Genomic DNA, 21,554 nt, shown 5'->3' on the forward strand with positions numbered 1-21,554 from the left:
GCATTTAATTATAACTGCGAGTTAGTGCTTGGGATTTATCATGGATTCACTGCATTTACGGCCAGCAAAGCAATGTAGTAAAATTCGAATAGTATTTTATTTTTCGAATAATAATTACAGATCGAATATTCGAAAATTCGAATATTCGTGCACATCCCTAGTCTGAATACATAGTATTCAAAAAACAGTTGGCGAAATGTACCCAGATGACCAACTACTTCCACTGCGATTCTGAATTCTATGCATTTGATGGACACTTTACAATCCCATGAGGCCACAGGAGAGGATTCATGAAGCGATGCAGCTGACGATGGTTGGTCACGTGACAGTAACAACATGCTGGATGTAGTACATCCGAATTTCATTCATACTACGCATATGGAACATACTTTTTTAAACAGTTGCAAAGAAAATTCAAATGTAGTACTTATTCAGACAGTATAAGATTTGGGACGCAGCAAACTTATTGAGATGGTCTTATGCCGGGTTCAGACTATCAGCACGATTTTGGCATGATCCGCTTGACAGAGGGTGTCGTGGTGATTCGTAATGTAAGGGGATGCAAGAATCAATCGTTTCATCTTGTATAGTGTGTCATAGTTGGACAACAACTGACGCTGCAGCTGCGCCACTTCACAATGTCACGACAGAAAGACTGGTATGCTTATTTTTTTCCAGTCATTCACAACAGGTTCCATCACATCTGTGATGTAAACACCAATAGGATCACAGAAGTGCCCCGTACACCGCTTTCAAATATGGCAAAACGAGAGAGAGACGATGGTACTGGTGCTGCTAGGTGGAATTATGCCAGGTTCGGGGAGCTATGGCAACAATACTCCTGCCTTTAAAGGGATACTCCACTTTTTTTGGAAATAGGCTCATTTTACAACTCCCCCAGAGTTAAACTGTTGAGTTTTACCGTTTTTGAATCCATTCAACCGATGTCCAGTTCTGGCGGTACCACTTTTAGCATAGCTTAGCATACATCATTGAAGTGGACAAGACCATTAGTATTTCTCAAAAAAAAATGATCAAAGAGTTTCGATATTTTTCCTATTTAAAAATTGACTCTTCTGTAGTTACATCGTGCACTAAGAACGACGGAAAATGTAAAGTTGTGATTTTCTAGGCTGATATGGCTAGGAACTATACTCTCATTCCTGCGTAGTAAACAAGAAACTTTACTGCCGTACCATGATATGACGCAATGATATGACGCAGCGCCTGAAAATAGTCCCCAGCTCGGTAACTTCCAACGTGACCGGGACTAAGTGCCTGCGCTTGCTGCACTCATGGTACGGCAGTAAAGTTTCTTGATTACTACGCAGGAATGAGAGTATAGTTTCTAGCCATATCAGCCTAGAAAATCGCAACTTTACATTTTCCGTCGGTCTTAGTGCACGATGTAACTACAGAAGAGTCAAGTTTTAAATAGGAAAAATATCGAAACTCTTTGGTCATTTTTTTTTTTGAAATGCTAATGGTCTTGTCCACTTCAATGATGTATGCTAAGCTATCCTAAAAGTGGTACCGCCAGAACCGGAGATCGGCTGAATGGATTCAAAAACGGTAAAACTCAACAGTTTACCTCTGGTGGAGTTGTAAAATGAGCCTATTTCCAAAAAAAAGTGGAGTATCCCTTTAAGATGTTTTCTTGAGTAACTACCATGACAGAGTGAAAAAAAGATAAATGGTGACGAATGATAGCGGAGGCGCTTCATCAACCCAGTGAGTATTGGAATTAGCATTAAGCTAACACGCCACTTCGGTAGTTTGTTTGTGCTCTTGTTTCCGGAAGTCAGTTGCTTGTTCCGCCATCTCGTTATAAACGGCAAGCAATAATTGGTCAGGAATGTTTCTTGTCCATGACATCACAAGAATATAGGAGTCAAAATCACGACAGTGACTATCATAACAGACAAAATTATTGTGCAGTCTAAACCCAACTTTACTTTGGTTTACTGCATGGGCGTAGGTTTGGTCTCAGCTTTGGTGGGGACAAACCCCCCCCCCCCCCCCCCCCCCAGGAATTATTTTGTTGTAAGATAAGTAACAGTGCTTTAATGGCGATGTCCTTTGTCATTTCAGACTGCTGGCAATACAGAATATCACATAAGTGAATCTACTTCATCTCATTATATTGTATCCTGACCCCGATACACCATCCTGTATACTGTCAATAAAGAGCTAATATAACTGTATAATCTCAAAAATACACTCTCAAACAATAAAAACCTGAGACTGTGTAATGCTGAACAACCAAACATTTTATTTAACATAAATTATTATGTACATTAGTATTTACACTAACAAAAAATACTGTCACAAGGAAGTACTTTCAGAACTTGTGGAGCAAAACAAATCTAAATAAATAAATATAATAACCTTTTTCTATTATAAACACTTTTTACCCTCCAGTACCTCTAACAAATACTCATACTCACACTCACGTTAATACCTGGGTGATACACATGTGTGATACACACATGTCATAGCATTCAACACATCATGTTTATATTTCAAAGCAATTTAAATATGAAGGGGACATGGTTTTGTGGATTAACAAATCCATTATTATTATTATCCATTATTACAGTATTCTATTAATACTAAAATTGTATCTTCTATTCTATATCAAATTCTATTGATATATTCTATTCTTAAAAAAAAGTACATTAGATTAAACTGGGAAGGGTCATAAAACTTGCATATTGTTATCCTAGGTTTACTGCTTCTATTGTTCTCAATTGTAAGTCGCTTTGGATAAAAAGTGTCTGCTAAATTAATGTAAATCTGTTGTGGTTTGATGCTGTCTTCCCTGCATACAAAATGGTTAATTAATTTTGTAGTCTATCCTGGCTAGCAAGTTTAACCCTCCTACCAGATATTGTTATTTGGATATTATCAATCAAATAATGATTCATTATATTTGAATAACCAACAGTGTTAACTTTTGCCTTTTTTAACATTGCCAACATGTTTTTCCAGCACATGTGTCTAGCAAGTAACTTAGGCTACACTCACAAATACATTACATAAACAGAATGTAGAAACGAAAAATGTCTCAGATGATCCACTGTTTATGACTGCAAGATTCTAAGTTAAGGTAGGCTTATTAACATTCAGTGACTTGCTAACGTAGCATTCTATCATGATAGCGCGACTTCTATGAGTCTATCCGTGCTGCACACCCCTAATTAATGCTCCTAACCTTGAAAGATTGCAGAAGCTAGGTTTAACTGTAACAATATCCTGGGTAACCAGGATCACCAGTTAATTCTATTTTCCACAGTAGAATCTGCATTTGAAAGCTTGGTCAGTCACTATTTGTGTGGCTAGTTATTTGTGCCTATTATACTCTGCTTTATGAAAAAGCTTCGTATGTCCCTTTTCTTATTCTTGGGTGACATAGCTGGTCTACAAAATACAAAAAGGGACAAAAAAACGGAATATTAAAATGCTTTACTCTGGCCTTTGTATATGGCAGGCAGAGAGCCCTGGTAACTTACCGTCGGCGTCGTCACGCGCACACACACGCACACACCACCCGCTCGCTGCCAGTGAGTGCAAGCATAAAAAGTAGTCCCGGCCCGCGCGTGTAGCCTGCCTGTCAGATACCCCGCCGCCAATCAAATTACAGCGTATCTTGTACTGTCGTCGTCCTGGCCGTTGGAATCGATCCAAATAGCAGCGCAAAGATCCAAATGCAGCGCATATATCAAAATAGCAGTTCAAAGGAGCTTGCTAAATATTGGTGGGGACAAATTTGTCATCTCAAAATATTGATTGGGACTAGTACCTAGCGTCCCCCCCTAAACCTACGCCCTTGGTTTACTGGAGTGTTCACATTAATTCATGTATGACTGTGAGCTCAGTGGTCGGTTGCAGGTTCGCACTCGTTTCACTCTGGGATTAACAAACCGATATCTAAAAAATCTAAAACTCCCACGCTGCCACCATTCCATTAGCTTATCTGCTGGGGACGCCAACGTTGTCTAATTTTTGTCTTTACATTAAGGCTGAAAATTACACTGACTTTTAACTCCCACTTTTCAAGAGAACCTGAGTCACAACCTGAAGAATTCAAAAGAATCCATTTGTCAAACACGAAGATGTGCAAACTATGAGACACACAAAAAATCAAGATAAACCGGAAGATAGAGTTAATACAATGCAGACAGGATGCATGTTAAAAGGTAACTGGTCATGAAATCAGGTTGTGTAGTGTGTTATTAGCGGCAGTACAGAAAGCAGCGTGATTGGCAGGGCCCTCTGTGAGTCGTGAGGAGCACAGCTGTAGACAGACACAGAGGGGCCGTAGCGTCAGATATGGAGGGGAGAGGGGGCAAACGCTGTTGAGCCGTGGGCCAGCGATTCGCTTTGCTGGGCCTCTGTGGGCTTTAATAAACACATCTACTGCCTGCAGAGCAAGAGCGAAGACAGAGAGAGAGAGAAAGAGCGAAGGAAAGGACAATGAATTCCTGACATTCGGGACTCTGCTAACACAGGATGACCGAAATTCCCAAAAGGAATTATTAACCGAAAAATAAAATTATGCCATTATTTACCCACCCTCCTGTTGTTCAAAAACTGTAAGACTTTCTTTCTTATCTATAACACAAAATTTCTGTGTGTTTTTCGGATTCGTCTGATTTGTGAACAAGTCATTCATGTGGAATGTTCATGTTGAATGTTTTCAAACTTGTGTTCACTTTAAAAGTGAACCAAAAAAGTCAAAATTGTCCATTAAAATGTAATAATACATTTGTTATTTGTAATAATATGTAATATAATACGTTCAAAAATCACTACTTCTCTTTTCAGAGACCAATGACTTAAATTTCAGTCTTTTCATCATCAGAAAACTTGAAATATATCACAGGAGTCAAATGAATTACTTTTATGATGCTTTTGTGTTCTATTTGAAGCTTGAAAGCTTTAGTCCTCATTCATTGTTATTGCATGGAAAACCATTACACTCTTACGAATTTACCAATTTTCATTTCTGTGACCGCAATTTTAACTCTTAAAAACCTGTAAGTTGGTTAAAGTTTGTTCACATATAAACATATTTGAGTAATATTAGCATTATTTCAGTTACTAAATATGTTTTAGTACTGTAAATTTAAAGGTCAATCTGTTAAGCTTAAAATATTGCTACTGTATTTTTTTACGGTAAAGTTCTGGCAACTACAGCTGCCATTTTTCCGCCTGTAAATTTTACAGAATCTTAGTGTATCCCTAAGGGTTGTGTGCATTCCTTTTGTAATCAACATACTCAGACTCTTCATCATGGCTGTTCCCATATAGCCAGACACTGGTATGAAAAGCTTTGAGACAAACATAATAAAGTTAATCTCTCATATTCTGACTTCCTCCAAACTACTACCATGTGGACACCAGCACTCAAACACATCAAAGTTCAAATTCAATTTGCAACCTTTTAATTACAGGGGTTTGCTTTCGTCTTAATCTTACACTGATCCTCATATCATCTCCTCCCCGCACCCGTCGGCCCATCGTGACACGCACAATGCACGAGGCAGTGCTTAATGCTCACATTAGAGGAATAGAAAGACGACCCAATAAAGCAGGCTTAGGTGAACGGGCCTGACCGATATTAGATCTGACTCAGACACTGCAGCGCACATGTGCACCCGCCACCCTCAAAGGCCCATAATCCTCCTTGCTTCTCAGGTGTTGTCTGTTTAGACAGCTTTGAGAGCACAAAGACACGTAAAACCCCCGGGCAGAAAAAAAGATTCGACCATGCATCGCATCTGAAATGAACAATCTTGATAATGGAAACCACTTAAGAGGAGAGAGTGGGAGAGAGAGAGGAAATGTGTGATACTATAGAGAGGTGCCCAGCTGTACGAGTCTCTGCCAGGGCGTGTGGTTTTGCGGTGAGGTTTGTGTGCCGTGAGATTTAGCTGTACCGTTTCTTCAAAGACGGATGGGGGTGTTGGCTTGTTTTACACTTCCATCCATGGGGCGAACAGCCAACTGGTTTTTGAGGATAAGCCGTGTCTTTGTCCACAAACGACCTTTAACATGTCCAAACAGTGCGGGACAGACAGTCTAAAGCCAGTATTTTTGTATCATAAAAGAAGTATAGCCATGTTTGTGTTTTACCAGGAGACCGAGCAGTGTGTCGCTCTGGAAAACAGTGAATCATCTGATTTTTGTAATACACCTACTTGAACTGAAATGGAACTGTAAAATATGTTTATGGATTTCAGAGTTTGGTCTCTTTCTCTTCTATTTCCATCTTCTTCTCACCATTTCTCTCTCTCGGATTCATATGCAAGTAGCTATACTGTCATGGTAAAAAAAAAGACGAGAAGAGAGAAGCTTTACGCCGCAATAATGTAATGTAATATAATTAGTGCTGGGCAACTATTGCTGGGCAACTATGCACTGGGCATCCAAAATAAAAGTTTACATTATATATGTGTGTGTGTGCTGTGTAATTATTTTGTATATATAAATACACACATATGCATGTATTTATTTAAGAAACAATTGCATGTAAATACTGTATATATACTTATAATTTATATTATATATACATATTTTATATATAAATAACTCATTTTTCATGAGCTGAACTCAAAGATCTAAGACTTTTTCAAAAGGCCTATTTCTCTCAAATATTTTTCACAAATCTGTCTAAATCTGTGTTAGTGAGCACTTCTCCTTTGCCGAGATAATCCATCCACCTCACAGGTGTGGCATATCAAGATGCTGATTAGACAGCATGATTATTGCACAGGTGTGCCTTAGGCTGGCCACAATAAAAGGCCACTCTAAAATGTGCAGTTTTATCACACAGCACAATGCCACAGATCTCGCATGTTTTGAGGGAGTGTGCAATTGGCATGCTGACTGCAGGAATGTCCACCAGAGCTGTTGCCCGTGAATTGAATGTTCATTTCTCTACCATAAGCCGTCTCCAAAGGCGTTTCAGAGAATTTGGCAGTACATCCAACCGGCCTCACAACCGCAGACCACGTGTAACCACACCAGCCCAGGACCTCCACATCCAGCATCTTCACCTCCAAGATTGTCTGAAACCAGCCACCCGGACAGCTGCTGCATCAATCGGTTTGCATAACCATAACAAACTGTCAGAAACCGTCTCAGGGAAGCTCATCTGCATGCTCGTCGTCCTCATCGGGGTATCGACCCGACTGCAGTTCGTCGTCGTAACTGACTTAAATGGGCAAATGCTCACATTTGGCATCTGGCACTTTGGAGAGGTGTTCTCTTCACGGATGAATCTCGGTTTTCACTGTACGTTTTTTGTCATGTGGGTGAGCGGTTTGCTGATGTCAACGTTGTGGATCGAGTGGCCTATGGTGGCGGTGGGGTTATGGTATGGGCAGGCGTATGGACAACGAACACAGACCTGTGCATTTTATCGATGCCATTTTGAATGCACAGAGATACCGTGACGAGATCCTGAGGCTAAGGGTGGGCGCTATACCGGTATGAACGTGACAACCGGTATTATGTTGTACCTTGATATGGATTTTGCGATACCGAGAATACCGTTAGATATTCATAAATTCAAATTTTGCAGTTATATTGTTTTGTTCAATTTGGTACTCTTTACAACTTTTAACACTACTAATGTAATGACGATACAAAAAATTGAGGCTGAACAGAACGTTTAACCTTTTCCTCTATTGTGTCCAACTCGCGTGATGCACAGGCATTAATAATCAAACACAGAGAGCATGGTAACAGCCAGCCACGCGGCTGGCTGTTAGTTGTAGTTTTTTTGGCTTGCTCTGGTCTGATCGCTGATCGATTGCTACTGTCTGCCTCGCTGCCTGCTGTGTGTTTGTTTGCTTCGAGGCTGTAAGCTCCGCCTGAGCCTCGTATTTCTTTATGTTTTGAGCCATCATTTACTATCTAGTTGTTTATACTACTAAATACAGCTTACCCAACATCTCAGATTAACCTTACATCTCTAGCTTCCGTTATTGTTAACACAGCACGCTAGTAACTCGCTAACGTTAGCCTGCTAACGCGCCACCCGTGCGCTCATTTATATATTTATTTTCTCTCGCGCGCCCGCACCTTTGAGTTCATAAAGTCCAGGTAAGTAAGAAATCAGTTAACAAACACGGTGAGTAATGTCTTCTTGTCCTGTTATTGTCACCTGTGACACATGTCATATGTTTAGTATAGCCTTCTCCGATGGCAATATAGGATTTATATGTGATAAATGCAAGGAGACAGTCAGGCTGACGGAGAAGATTTCAGAACTAGAGACACGCATCCAAACTTTAATTGAGGATGGTAAGAATGCTAGAGCTTTAGATAGTGTTTTGGATGCGCCTAGCATAGTGAACTCTTTACATGATTCGGTTCCGGCTGAAGTAGAGCCCGTGCAGCAGGGCAGATGGGTGACCGTGAGAGATCACCGCTCTAGTCGCGGATCAAAGAACCACTCTTCCGTTCCGATTCCCATAACAAATCGATTTGCCCCACTCAGTGAAACACCCACTGAGAATTCTGTTGATTGTGCCCTGGTAATTGGTGATTCGATCACACGGAACGTGAAAATAGAGACACCAGCCACCATAGTCACATGTTTGCCGGGAGCCAGAGCGCCTGACATCAAAGCAAATTTAAAAGTGCTGGCTAATGCTAATCGTAAATTCTCTAAGATCATTATTCATGTCGGCACTAATGATGTTCGACTCCGCCAGTCGGAGATCACCAAAATTAATATTAAAGAGGTGTGTGAACTCGCAAGTACGATGTCAGGCACTGTAATTTGCTCTGGCCCCCTTCCTGTACGCAGGAGTGATGAGATAGTTTTAATAGCCGATTGGCCCTTACTGAATGGTTGGCTGTCGAAGTGGTGTCCGCTGAATAATATAAAATTCATAGACAATTGGAAAAGTTTTTGGGGCAAGCCTGATCTGTTGAAAAGAGATGGTATCCATCCCTCCTGGGCTGGTGCTGCTCTTCTCTCTAGTAATTTGGCTCATAGTCTTAGAGATAAAACATGACAATCTGGGGCTCAGGTCAGGAAGCAGACAGACTGGCTAAACCGACCGTCTGCTAGCGGCCTCACGTCACCAAGGTCAGATAAATCCCATCACATAGAGCCTCTTTCACCTAGATATCATCATATAGAGACTGTGTCTGTTCCCCGAATTTGGAAATCCAAAAAACGTCAGGTTAAAAATTTAATTGATGTTCAACAAATAAAAAACAGATATAATACAGATGAGCAAATGATAAAGCTTGGGTTGCTGAATATTCGATCCCTTACTTCAAAATCTCTCATAGTTAATTATATGATTTCAGATTATAATCTTGATATGCTGTGTTTGACAGAAACCTGGCTAAAACCAAACGATTACATTATTTTAAATGAGTCAACCCCACAAGATTACAGTTATAAAAATGAACCTCGTCTGAAAGGCAAAGGGAGGGGTGTTGCAGTAATTTATAGTAATATTTTCAAAACCACTAAGAAATGTAGCTTTAAATATACTTCTTTTGAAGTATTGGTGCTTAATGTAAAAATATATAGTGTAAACGATAAATCACATTTGAGAATTATGCTGGCTACTGTATACAGGCCACCAGGGCACCATAAAGATTTTATCAAAGAATTTGCGGACTTTCTATCAGATTTAGTATTGGCTGCAGATAAAGTACTAATTGTTGGTGATTTTAATATACATGTAGATAATGAAAAAGATGCTTTGGGATTGGCATTTAAAGACATTGTAAACTCAATTGGAGTTAGACAACACGTGTCAGGACCTACTCATTGTCGTAATCATACTCTAGATCTAATATTATCACATGGAATAGATATTGATGCCGTTGAAATTCTGCAGCAGAGCGATGACATCTCAGATCATTATCTAGTCTCATGTAAATTACATTTAGCCAAGGCTGCAAAGCCGACTCCGTGTTATAAATACGTTAGACCTATAACTTCTGCCACTAAAGATTGCTTTATCAATAATCTTCCTAATCAGTTTCATCATCTCAGCATCCCGGATAGCTTAGAAGAACTTGATATTGCAACAGAAACGTTTAACTCTCTCTTTTCCAGCACTTTAGACGCAGTTGCTCCGTTGCGCTTAAAGAAGATTAAAGAAAATAGTCCAATGCCGTGGTACAGCGAGCACACTCAGGCCCTTAAGAGAGCAGCCAGAAAAATGGAGCGCAACTGGAAGAAAACTAAACTAGAGGTATTTCGGATTTCGTGGAAAGAGAGCTCGATTGCTTACAGAGAGGCTTTAAAAGCTGCTAGATCTGCTTATTTTTCAAACCTATTAGAAGAAAATAAACATAATCCTAGGTATTTATTTGAAACAGTGGCTAAACTAACGAAAAAGAAAGCTTCAAGCTCAGAAGTGTCAAAGCAACACAGCAGTGATGACTTTATGAACTTCTTCACTTATAAGATTGATAATATCAGGGACAAAATTATAACTATGCAACCGTCTACCACAGTATCGCATCAGGAAGTGCATTGTAGTCTCACTGAGGAAAAATTTGATTTATTTGTTGCTATAGGAGAGGAAGAATTCTGCAAACTCGTTAATTCATCTAAATCGACAACTTGTATGTTAGATCCTATACCGACTAAGCTACTGAAAGAGATGTTTCCAGAGGTCATATATCCTCTTCTTAATATCATTAATTCATCTTTGTCTCTAGGATACGTACCAAAAACCTTTAAACTGGCTATGATAAAACCGCTTGTTAAAAAACCACAACTTGATCCTACAGAATTAGTCAATTACAGGCCGATCTCGAATCTGCCTTTTCTGTCAAAGATATTAGAAAAAGCAGTATCTTCACAACTATGTTCCTTTCTAGAAAGAAATGATATCTGCGAGGATTTTCAGTCCGGATTTAGACCGTACCATAGCACTGAGACAGCTCTCATTAGAGTCACAAATGATTTGCTCTTATCATCCGATCGTGGTTTTATCTCTCTATTAGTGTTACTCGATCTTAGTGCTGCATTTGACACCATTGACCACAACATTCTTTTAAATAGACTAGAAAACTATGTTGGCATTAGTGGAATTGCATTAGCATGGTTTAAATCATACTTAACTGACCGTTATCAGTTTGTAGCAGTAAATGAAGAGATGTCTTATCGATCACAAGTTCAGTATGGCGTACCACAAGGCTCAGTACTAGGACCGCTGCTGTTCACTCTGTACATGCTACCATTAGGAGATATCATTAGGAAACATGGAGTTAGCTTTCACTGTTATGCCGATGATACTCAGCTGTATATTTCTTCAAAACCCAACGAAACTTACCAATTCACAAAATGAACGGAATGCATAGCTAATATAAAAAATTGGATGACTAGTAATTTCCTACTACTAAATTCTGAAAAGACAGAGATTCTAATTATTGGACAAAAAACTTCCACACGTAACAACCCAGAATACTGTCTAACACTTAATGGCTGCTCTGTCAAGTCTTCGTCGTCGGTTAGGAACCTGGGTGTGCTATTTGATACCAACCTTTCTTTTGAAAGCCACGTGTCTAGTATCTGTAAAACTGCATTTTTCCATCTTAAAAATATATCTAAAATACGCCATATGCTCTCATTGGGAAATGCGGAACAATTAGTCCATGCGTTCATGACCTCAAGGCTAGATTATTGTAATGCTCTACTGGGTGGTTGCCCTGCACGCTTAATAAACAAACTACAGCTAGTTCAAAACGCCGCAGCTCGAGTTCTTACCAGAACCAGGAAATATGACCATATTAGCCCGGTTCTGTCAACACTGCATTGGCTCCCTATTAAACATCGTATAAATTTTAAAATATTGTTGATTACCTACAAAGCACTAAATGGTTTAGCTCCGCAGTACTTGAGCGAGCTCTTAACGCATTATAGTCCTTCACGTCTATTGCGATCTCAAAATTCCAGCCAGTTGATAATACCTAGAATATCTAAATCGACTGCAGGCGGTAGATCCTTTTCCTATTTATCACCAAAACTTTGGAACAGTCTTCCTACCATTGTCCGGGAAGCAGACACACTCTGTCAATTCAAAGCTAGACTAAAAACACATCTCTTTGACCTAGCATACACATAATACATTATAGACTTCTATAAATTCAATGTTAGGCTGCATAGATTAGGTCAGCCGGAACTGGGAACACTTCCCTTAAATCTTGATGTACTCGCTACATCATAAGAAGAATGGCATCTATGCTAATATTAGTGTCTTTGTTTATCCCGAGGTTTTCCCACAGCCTGCCGGATCCAGGCCGTGTCCAGATCTGACGAGGGAGCTTTGCCTGGACCCGATGACAATGCAGTGCTGAAGTATCCACTATCCTCTCCCTATGGAGGATCCCTTTCCCACTCTACAGATAAAGCGTTGTGAATTCCGGCTCGCGTACCCCGAAGTGATAAAATAAAACAAAATTCTGTATCAAAATTTTTAGGCAAGAAAAGTAGTTTGTTTAGGCTGGGTTGTATGAATTACAAACCTGCGCACATATTTTAAAAAGCACATAACTATAGAATTCTGAATGAGCATGTGAACGCCGTCTGCGTTAATCACAGGTTCGCGTTTAAAGTCTGATCATTTCGACGGAGGTGAATCAATCAAAGTTAACTTTAGCTGGAAGTAACATTATTCAAGAACCGCTATAACGCCAAAACAATCTGTTACCTTAAATGATATGTTTATCTCTGTAAAGCTGCTTTGAAACAATCCATTGTTAAAAGCGCTATATAAATGAAGATGACTTGACTTGACAGCAGTGTTTCCCACACATAGACTAATTCGTGGCGGTGCGCCACAGAATCAACACCGGCCGCCACATAATGCGTTTCGTTATTCTTTTTTTTTTTTTACGCTATTTAAAACACGCAGTGTATTCGTTCTCTGTCACTGTAACAGAGTGTCACTCCGTCTCTGTCACTCACTCGTCTCTTGCACAAACACACGCACACACACCGTCTGTCTATGAGGCGCCAGACTGGACAAAAGCGAAGCGAACTCCGCGAGCGAATGCGAGAGGGACCGCGTGTGTCCGAGCATTAGTAAATTGATACATAGTAATATATAATTACTATATAAGAGGTATGGAAGTTCGATAAATGGACAACAATATAAATAAAAACAACAATTAAATTCTCACCACTGAATTAGCAGGATGTAACCTACTTCTCTCTTTTGGTCAGTATACAAAAACTTCTAGGATCCTTAACATAATGTTGTCTTCAATTAGGCCTAAGTGTCAAACCTCTCTGAAATCACACTATTTCATATTTATTGATTATAGCATATTCAATAAACCAAACTCCAGTGTTACTAATCTTACGAATTATTAACGAAGGAATTATTTTGACCCCCGCACAATAAAAAGTGGAAAGAGATAACAAGTGAATTCAGGCCTACCTCATGTTGCACATTTGCACATTTTGAGAAAAACAATGGGACAATAAAAAATATTTTTCAGGTATATGTCCAATTAAATGCCTCACCTTTTTCTAGTTATAAGGGTTAAAATACATATTTGTATTGGCCTGTAATTTAACTAAGGTGTACTAAAATGTGATTCCAATTTTTTTTCTCATTTCGCAATATAATATCGATATCGTCCAGACAGTGAAAAATATCGTGATATGAATTTTTGCTCATATCGTCCACCCCTACCTGAGGCCCATTGTTGTGCCATTCATCCACAACCATCACCTCATGTTGCAGCATGATAATGCACGGCCCCATGTTGCAAGGATCTGTACACAATTACTGGAAGCTGAAAACATCACAGTTCTTGCATGGCCAGCATACTCACCGAACATGTCACCCATTGAGCATGTTTGGGATGCTCTGGACCGGCGTATACAACAGCGTTTTACAGGTCCTGCCAATATCCAGCAACTTCGCACAGCCATTGAAGAGGAGTGGACCACAGTCACACATATTATATAACCACAAACTTTCATTAATCGATTTGACAGCCCTACTTTTTATGTTTACTGTATATTTTTACATTGCTAAGGTGATCAGAGTCGTTTCTTAGAGCATATGTGATCGCTGGGGTGTTCTGGGTTAGGTTGGTGGTTCAAGTTTAACAAAAAGTCGGTTCAGCAAATGGTGCCGGACAAGTTGCATGCCAAATTTTAATACCAAAGGAAAATCCCTAGTGTTAATGGATGAAAGAGATACAGAGGCACTCACACATAATGATAATCTCTTTCTATTTATGTTTCTTTCATTCCCTCATTCATTCTGTCTCTCTGTCTGTCTGTGAGAAATGCTAGGGTTTTACATCAGCAAATTGTAATGGGCTTTGGAAGAATGTGCTGGTAATGTGATACTGCAATTAGAGAGTATTGTCTTTGCATAAATTTCAGAACAGGAGGGAGGGGAAGCTCCCCCAGGATAAGTGAGAAAAAGGCTGTCTTTGAGAGGCAGCCAGACCAGCCTCCATCCCTGGGGAAGAGTTTCGGAGAGACACACTGTAACCTACACACATTTGCTCAGAATTTAACCCTGCCTCTAAAGGGTACCACAAGTGCCGGCCCGGAACTGATAAACATATAGAAACATACACACACACACACACACACATACTATATGTGGCCCACCACAAAAATGGGACCACCTACCAGAGAGGAGCTGCCAATATCAGTTTACAATGAACTTCATGTAGACAGAACTCTCATACATGTGACACACACACACACATTCCAGGGTGTGTGGAGGAAACGCACATGCACTCACGCCGCAAGTAAACACCTGAGGAGCACACAGCATATCTGTGGGCTGTCTCCAGGAAACAAGATTTTAATTGTCTCAGTCTTTTATTGGGCCGTGCAAGTCCGAACAGGAACTTTCTTTCCCATTCATAAGAAAAGGATGAAATTTTCTTCCTTAACGTTTTCTTTCTATATCGAAGGGACAGAACACATGCTTTGAGAAAACAAGAAATGTTTGTATCATACGTAAGTGAAGTGTGTACATTTTTATGTACATTTTTTAATGTAAACAAAAGTCATTTGTATGTTGTTTTAGCTAAAAATGAGTACTGAGTACAAAAATGAAGTAATGTTGCTCTAAGGTGCTTTGCTGCTTTCAAAACTTTATTCTATTTGTTTACACACAGCAACATTGGCTCAACCAATCTGCTCAGAGTTTGGGGCGGGGCTATCTGTTTGTTCTGACCAATAACAGATGCACTGTTTAAGGAAAAAATCTAAATCTGCGAAAACTTGAGGCAACCAGCTCAACTTATGGAACAAATGTTATATCAACTTAAATTAAAGTTCATTAAACATAAGCTCTATAAACTCAAAAATATTGACTTTTTATTTGTGTAAGTTCAATAAGCTTACATTTTAGATTAAACTGAAGATAAAAATGTCAAAAAAGTGAAAAAAGCTTCTGTAAAGCTGCTATGAAACAATCTATATTGTATAAAGCGCTACATACAAGGCGACTTGACTGTAAAAAATATTTTTTCAAAATTTTAAATGCACCAAGATCATTGAATTACATTTTCCAAGAAAATATTATTTCAGTCTTTCTACTTCAGAATTTCATGTTTAATTCAATGTGTTACTTGCCATTTCTAGATTTCTCAGTGAAAAAATTGCAAAATATTATTTTAGTCTGTGTATCAGTTTGTTGAGCAAACTAAAAAGGTTATATAGAGTTATTTCTAGTATATGTCAAAATAGGTTGTTTATACTTACTAAAATGGAAGAAACTTCACCGAAGTGAACACTAATCACTGTAATGGTGACATGAAACATTCTTGAAACTTTTACAAAAATACTTGGTCACTATGATAGAGCAAAAACATCTAATAATTTTGAATAACAAATTTTTTTTCTTCAAAAGTCTCCAAAATGCTTTGACCAAAAACAAAATATTCAAGTGCATTATCAATGTTCAAACTGACCAGGCTCAGCATCCTTTTAGTTGGACTCTCACCACCAAACTGATTCTCTATTGTAAAATCTTGCCGTTTAATATTTATTTGGCTAAAAATAGACATTATTTAATGTAATGTAAACTTTTTCTACAACAAATAGCCCAATCAACCTTTAAAACAGTTTCACAAAACTTTTAAATAAAGGTTTCAGTTTGCTGTGCCATATGCTGCCTACACACTTCACTTTTGTCTTGTCTTCGCATCCACGAGGGAAGTGAAGCGTTTGATTTAGAGTCAATCGTTTTGCTGTAAAAACATGGAAGATTCATAGGGTATTAGCTAGCCGTTCGCTAAACGGTAAAATTAAGTTCTATGGCCCCGTCGTAAATCAATTGTTTGCTCTCCATTTTCCCTCGTTCTCTCTCCACACACACACACACACACAAACACAAATGTATATACACATCATAACAAAAAGCCACATGCACACGCTCTCCAATCCGCACACGCACGTTTTTGCTTTGTTGTTTTAAATGATCAATAATTTATGGCATTGTGTAGTGTGAGCTGACAAGGGCAAGCCATACACTAAACACTGCAGTCAGAGAGAATCCCAGCCTCATAAATCACAGCTGCTGGACCCCTCTGAATTTCACACACACACACACACACACACACACACACACACAAATACACATTAACTTATAGCTTGTACCATATCACTTACCATCTAAGTAGTAGTTGGTCTCACTAAACACCAACTAAACTTTTTTCTTTTTTTCTTGTCCTAGCATATGTAAAACTAATTTTACGACAGCACAAATCTCAAACGGTCTGATCCAGTACACTTTAAACAAACAAAATGTAATTATTAAACCACCAAACGGTTTTGAGGGGAGGTGTTATTACTTTTTTTTCTAAGTGCTCTGGCATATGGTTTTCACCTGCCGTTTGATAAAAGAAAACAAGCACAAAAATTTGATTTATTTTTTTTCAAATACTTTTATTCAGCTTTTGTTTTTTTTCAAATACTTTTATTCAGCAAGCATGCATTAAAATGTTAGCACAAAACTATTAAGCAGCAAAACTGTTTTCAACATTGATAATACGAAATCTTGAGTATCAAATAAGTATATTAGAATGATTTCAGAAGGGTGTAATGGCTGCTGAAAATGTAGTTCTGCCATCACAGTAATGAATCAATAAATGACATTAAAATAGAAAGTTATTTTAAATATCTATAATATTTTACAGTATTACTATTTTACTGCATTTTTGATCAAATAAATGCAGCCTTGGTGAGAATAAGAGTCTACTTTCAAAAAACAAATTTAAAAATCTTACTGCCTCCAAACTTCTGAAACGTGTAAATACTTGATGGAAACTTTTCACTTGGACTGACCTATAAAACATCCTAGCAACTACCTAGAACACGCTGTACTACCTAGAACACGCTGCATTGCAACATTTTAAGAATTACTCAGAACACCTTAGCAATCACATAGCAACGCCCTAGCAACCGATCATAACACTCCAAATTGTGGCAGCAACTGACATGCCATTTGTTCAGAAAACCTAATTGTTCAGAAAATCTCATTTCTGAGAGCCCATGCCATGAAGTGTTCAATGTCCTAATGATGTCCCCAGAACAGAGGGATCGTGGGATAGGCCCAACAGACTGAAGGTGGGTTTGATGCCAAATGCTTCATCAGTGACTAATGAAACAGCCACAGTCGGACTAATGATCACTCAGGGAAAGTAAATAGATGGATCCACATCTCTAACTCCTAATTACGGCGTTTTCCTGTGGAGCCCTCAACGGACAAAAGCATCATCAATCCACAAGCTTCATCCAGGAAACCTCAGTATAAACTGTCATTAGCCAAGCAGTCATTTCATAATGTTGAATATAATTCATTATTTAAAGTAAAAGTTCATCCAATAATGACTTTTCTGTCATTATTTACTCACACTCATGTTGTTCTGTTTTTTTTTTTTTTTTTTTTGAACTTTGAAGAATATCAAATTTTGCCCTAATTCGAATAAAGCTGAAATAGAATAAAATATAAACACTGTATGAAACACTTAATTCAAAAACGTAAATGAAAATTAGAAATGTTGCCTTGATAATTAACTGAAATAAAATTAGTTAAAATGCTGTAATTACTAAAACTAAAGCTGAAATAAAAAAATAAAGCTAAACAGAAATATAAAAAAAAACTAATAAAAATGACAGAATCACATTACATAATTACTAAAAATGTTAAATGTATTGACATATATGAATAAAACTATAATACAAAAATAACACTCCTTGGCATATTCAGTTCTTCTGAGTCACTATTTTAATAGTCCACTTTAGACATTGCATTGCATGGCAACTAGCTCATTCATTTGCAACTACATGTCAACTAACTAATTAGAGTAGGCCTATTAGTAGACTGTTAGGGTTAGAGGTTAGGGTTAGTAGAATAAGTTGCCATGTACTTGAAAAGTTACTTACATAGTCCAGTCTGTTGAGGGACCATCAAAATGGCCTCTGCAGGTCTTGATGCCCAATTCTGATTTGTTGCTTACCGTCCGTTTACACGTTCTTTAAATGGTGACCCATATCCGAGTCATGTGTTTACACTTGACTGAAACATTGCGCATGTTTACAGGGGTCTTCTTGCTCAGATGGACGAACGCGCAGCGAGATCTCAGGACAGGTGGGAACATACAACACGATCTCATAAAAGTGAGTATCTATAGCACACATTTTATTTCTCATGCCATTTATACGGCAAAAATAGTTTTTGCTTGCATATATGATACGCACTGTAAACGTGCGTATTAAACGCCATAAAGTGCGTATCATGCACGCAGAAACTATTTTTGGCGTAAATGGCACGTGAAAAAAAAATGGTGCAATAAACGCACTTTCATGAGATCGTGGCGGGCTTGAACGAGGAGCAGTGGGTCCGAAATTTTAGAATGAGCAAGCCAACCTTTGATATGCTGTCAACGTGTGTCCACATTCCTCTCTTAGACGACACAATGTTTCGTCGGGCCATCCGTCCATCCGCAGATGCGCGTCGGGGTTTCTCTCGTCATTAAACCGCGGAGACGCAGCCTAATGCCTCGGAAAATCCGATCTGCCTGTTTACATGACAGTCGCATTGGCACATATCCGATTTACATCTGATTTATTTCCACATATGAACGAGGCCTGAAACCGATCTCGAAATATCCGAATGCATACGTTTTTTTCCTGTTTACACTGTCATAGAACACATCCGATCTGTGTCGCATACGAGTAAAAAATCGGAATTGGGTCACATTTCACTGACAGTGTAAACGAGGCCTAAGACATCAAAAGGGGCTTGAGCACCTGCCCTTTTTATTCCTGGAGAGAAAGTGCCCTTTTTTCTGGGTTGCTTTTTTTTATTTTTGAAAAATATATATTCCTGTTTGCGCACAGCTTCCCAGTCAAACAAATATATTTATTGAATAGTGTATCTAAATATCATGTCAGGAGTTCTGAAGCGCCGATCAGAGTAAACGCGTCTGCTCTAGTGAGCTCGCGCTGCGCTGCAGTTTGGACTTTGAGCCGAGCGGGATAAACAGGCGCGTGCGGTTCAAATGAGTTTCGTTCCGCTTTTGGCACATAAACATTATCGAACTCGATATTGATATCGAGTATTGACTCGATATGGACGATATTGACTCGAACTTGATATCGTTTTATCGAGAAAAATTATATATTGCGATAATGAATGAGCATCAATTTAAGACGTGGCTAAATGTCATTTATGACCTTGTATGGAAAATCCGGACGTTTTTATGACTTTTTATGGCCTAAAATTCTTATTAAAGTTAATGACTTACATGCATCAAGAGTCTTTCCCCCTGAAATTTAGAAATCTAAAATGGTGAATTTAGAAGAAATCTACAGATGGAGGATAGTAGGTTTAAAACAAACGCCATCTAAATGTGGATTTTGAAGGTTTTATTTGATGATGATGAAGTCCTCCCTCAAATGTGAAACTTATGCCGCGTTCCAGGCAACCTGTAACCCGTGTTTTTCCAACCTTATACCCGTGAAAGTGCACTGGAACGGCAGTCAAACCCGTGACTTCCCACCGTGAACTCGTACTAGATCGATGTACTCCCAGTTACGAGTTCTGACGTCACATAGCCCGCAAAACCATACAAAACAACAATGGCAGCCCCTACGGATGCAGTGTTTCTGCAGGCGGTACACAGTGAGAATACACTTTAGGACAATATAACGTTGCAGTCAAATTAATAATAATATAATAATAATGATAACAATACACACAAGATTATGTATTACAATGTTATGTGTCTGAAACAATAAGTATGTATATACACACACGATTATGTATTACAATGTTATGTGTCTGAAAAAATAAGTATGTATATTGCGCTCAGGTAGTTTGGCGTGACTGGCCTGGAATGCTACAAAGTCGTGAGTCGTGGTTTGAAGTCGTGATTTACGTGCTCAAAAACCTGCCTGGAACGCAGCATAATGCCGCGTTCCAGGCAACCTGTAACCCGTGTTTTTCCAACCTTATACCCGTGAAAGTGCACTGGAACGGCAGTCAAACCCGTGACTTCCCACCCGTGAACTCGTACTAGATCGATGTACTCCCAGTTACGAGTTCTGACGTCACATAGCCCGCGGAACCATACAAAACAACAATGGCAGCCCCCCCCACACCACACCACACCACACCACACACACACACACAGACACACACACACGGTGAGAATACACTTTAGGCCAATATAACGTTTCAGTCAAATTAATAATTATATAATAATGATAAAAAATACACACACGATTATGTATTACAATTTTAAGTGTCTCTGAAACAATAAGTATATATTGCGCACAGGTAGTTTGGCGTGACTGGATGGAACGCTACAAAGTCGTGAGTCGTGGTTTGAAGTCGTGATTTACCTGCTCAAAAACCTGCCTGGAACGCAGCATAAGTCCATGTCACCATCAGGTGTATCAAATATATACTTGATTGAAACTAGTAGGCCTAGCATAGAAAACATGCGCATTGTGGCATGGTTTCCTTTGCTGCTCTATGAATACTAAGGAGCCCATGGTTTCTGTGTGAACTGATTATTTTGTAGACAGCTTTTGAAAATGAAACAATTGCGTGAGTTTGAGGAAGATAAAATTAATACATTTAAAAAGTCAGAGTTGTTTTAATATATACTTTGTTTTTAAAAAAAAACGTAATTATGAGAAGTGCCCTTTTTTTCACTTGAGCCCCTGCCCCTCAAAATGTCTGTGCACGTCCCTGTTAAGCACACAGTCTACTAATACTCCAAGTAAGGGTTAATGCCCGACGAGGTGTCCATTGTCAGGTATTAATGGACGACGTGCCTCCACCGAAGTCCATTAATACCTAGACAATGGACACCTCGAAGGGCATTAACCCGCTTATACCATGGTCACTTGCCAAATAACACATTTTTAAAACATTAGTTTATATTTTAATTAGTTTTACAATCGAAAACTAAAGTTTTTACAAACAATAACTTGGTTTCCCTGGTTACACCTGACGGGTAATTTAGCAACCGGAGATATTTATAGTCCGCTCAGCTTGTAGATGAAT

The sequence above is a fragment of the Rhinichthys klamathensis genome, unplaced genomic scaffold (genome assembly GCF_029890125.1).
Source record: "Rhinichthys klamathensis goyatoka isolate OS25496 unplaced genomic scaffold, OSU_Roscu_1.1 h1tg000972l_1, whole genome shotgun sequence".
Classification (NCBI taxonomy): Eukaryota; Metazoa; Chordata; class Actinopteri; order Cypriniformes; family Leuciscidae; genus Rhinichthys; species Rhinichthys klamathensis.